Source organism: Asparagus officinalis, chromosome 4 (assembly GCF_001876935.1).
Source record: "Asparagus officinalis chromosome 4, Aspof.V1, whole genome shotgun sequence".
Taxonomy (NCBI): domain Eukaryota; kingdom Viridiplantae; phylum Streptophyta; class Magnoliopsida; order Asparagales; family Asparagaceae; genus Asparagus; species Asparagus officinalis.
Genome location: NC_033797.1, coordinates 67,410,745 through 67,413,631, shown reverse-complemented (window position 1 = coordinate 67,413,631; position 2,887 = coordinate 67,410,745).

The following is a 2,887-nucleotide window of genomic DNA, read 5'->3' as shown; positions in this document are numbered from 1 at the left end:
GCGGAAAGCGAGATTGAGTGCGCAGCGGGCCGCGCTAGCTCGTCTCGCAGGCCAGCCCGTGCGGGCACACTGATGGGACGAGCCAGCTCGCAGTCCGCAACGAGTCAAACGGGACGTTTCTCAACGCTTATTTTCGAGTATGGAGTTTAGCCCGGTTCGCTCGTGAGTCTGAAACAAACAAGACGAGCTAGGACACGGGTCGGCTAGTACGGACCACTTAATTGTTATTTTTCCCTGGTTTTTTAATTATTTTTAAATATTTTAAGCATTGTTTAACAATTAAAATTTATATGTATATAACAAATAACAATGCGACGATTATAAGAAATAACAAAATAATTTTACTAAGTAAAATTGTATATTTGTACATATTGATTGAGAGAAAACATCACAAATACAGAGATTTAACGTGACTTAAAGTGAATTTTACATCTTTGAGCAGCAAATAATTGTTCTACTACTAGGGGTGCCAAACCGTATCCGTATCCGAGGAAATATCCGTAACCGTATCTGTTAGGATACGAATATGGTTACTCAAATCTATTACTGATAGGATATGGTTACGGATATGGTTTTGTAGTGAAATATCTGTATCCGTATCCGAAAATATCTGAATACATATTGGTAATACTCTTACGATAGTTTTGATTCTTAGATTATGGATTTGTGGTTAATTTTGATGATCAAGATGTCTAATCTTAGCTTTTCAATCATAATGAACATATTAACGAACTCTTTTTGTATCACATGACTATATTTTTCTGAATACTATCTAGTTTTCTCATATCCTTTTTGTATCCACATGCATATCCGTTTATATATCCGCATCTATATCCGTAACCGTATCCGATTTTGATGGATATGAATATAAATTTTTCTTACCGACGTATATCCGTATCCGTATCAGTATCCGAGATGGGTAAGCGGATATGGATATGGTAAGTGCCATATCCGAGCTGTATCCGCTCCGTTAACACCCTGCTACTGTAAAAAAGTACAAGAACAAAAGAAATTAGACCAATTTATTTAAAAAATATTATAGTAACAATAAAAGGCAAATCCATGGGTCAAGGACTCCACATGGGCTCAGTGGCGAGATGAGACAGCCCACGAACCGCAGCGAGACAAGCATGTCGTGTTGTATCGCTTGCTCGCGGGCTTAGACATCAGCCTAGCCCACTCGTAGGACAAGATTAAGCGAAGCGGACCATGACACGTGCCGGCCCGACCGACCCACCGTGTTCTATTTTTTATTTTTTTGGATTTTATAAATGGTTTTTAGTTTTGTAATCTGTTTTAAGCATTGTTTAACACTTAAAATTATATTAATTAACTAACAACGCAAGTATTATAGAAATAAAAAATAAATTTATTAAGTAAAATTGTATATTTGTATAGAATGACAAAAAAAACATCGCAAAAATGTAGATTTTACGTGGTTCGGAGCAAGTCCTACTTCACAGGCGGTAACTAATTGTTCCACTATTTTAAAAATATAGGAATAAATTATAACAAATTCTAAGAAAACAAAAGAGAAAATATGTCAACTTGTGATAGAGTTCAATCTTCTTCATTCTTTTTGTCTTCCTCCTCAAGGAAAGTCGCACGTCCTCAAAAGACCCATTTAGATAGCGGGATCATTGTAGACATCCTCTTGAACCCAGCTATCAGTTCTTCTGTGCTCTTGCAGAAAATTAATGTTTATATTATGTATAGGTGAAGTTCCAATGTAAGAATTGATGAAATCATAAAGGGGGAAAATTGTATGCGAGCTAACAGGCTGGGTTTAGCAGGCCAGTCCGCTTATATTTAGGCTCAGCTCGCTCGGTGGGCCGAACAAGCTGCTGGCTTGCTTGTTAGTAGAGGCCAACCCAGCACGGTCCCGCCGCCTGCTATTTAGCGGGCCGAAGCGTGCTCGTCCCACGCAGAGTCGGGTTGAGTTGAGATCAAGAGCGAACCACGCGATCGGGCTCATGGGCCGACCCAGCCCAATGCCCACCCCTAACGAGCAGGCCAGACCACCCACTTGCAGGTCCATCTTACTCGTTCGCTGGGCCTTGCGGACCGAGTGGGATGATGTCCCGCATATAGCTGGGGGCTAACCCAGCTCGTCTCACAATCCACCATTCTAGCAGGACGATTTGGGTCCATTCCTACCCTAGGCCGAGCCTAGCCAAACGTGTGAGCCGAGTGAGCAGGTTCATGGGCTGACCCGTCCCTGTGCCTACCCCTACTTCGGAGCTAATGTAATTATGTGTCATGATCGATTGATTTTTTTAGTATAAATTAATTGTGCTAAGGAATGTGGGAAGTAATTAATTAATGGAATACATAATAAACTCTAAGTATAAACAACCTAGAGATTTATTAGTGCTAGTTGCAAAATATGTGAATATGATTAATTGTTTAGGTGCAAATACTTTAATAGAATATGTGCAAATACTTTAATAGAACAAAGAGAAAGATTTAGGAGAAAACAACAAGACTCAAAGTCTCTAACCATCAAATTTGTGGTAGTTAAATTCAAATTTGGATTGCTCTGATATCATATTAGAGTCCTTATCCATTATACAAAATCTTCGAAGTTGTGATGAAGATTGATAATTACATTTTTATATTCTAACAATATTAATGAATTGGAAGAAAAAGCTTACTAGTAGCTAACATGGCTGGCTTATTTGAACTTACCAGAAAGAACTTTTATTATTCCTTTGTATCGCACCAACCGCTAAAGTTAAGTTAAGTTAGTGCAATTAGTATACAATACTCATGCAATTATAATTATCAGTAAAAAAATTTATGGGCCAATAAAATCAAATATATACTGAAACACATATTGTTTTATTCCGCGCCGCCGCCGCCCCCCCCCCTATATTATATCGGTTTT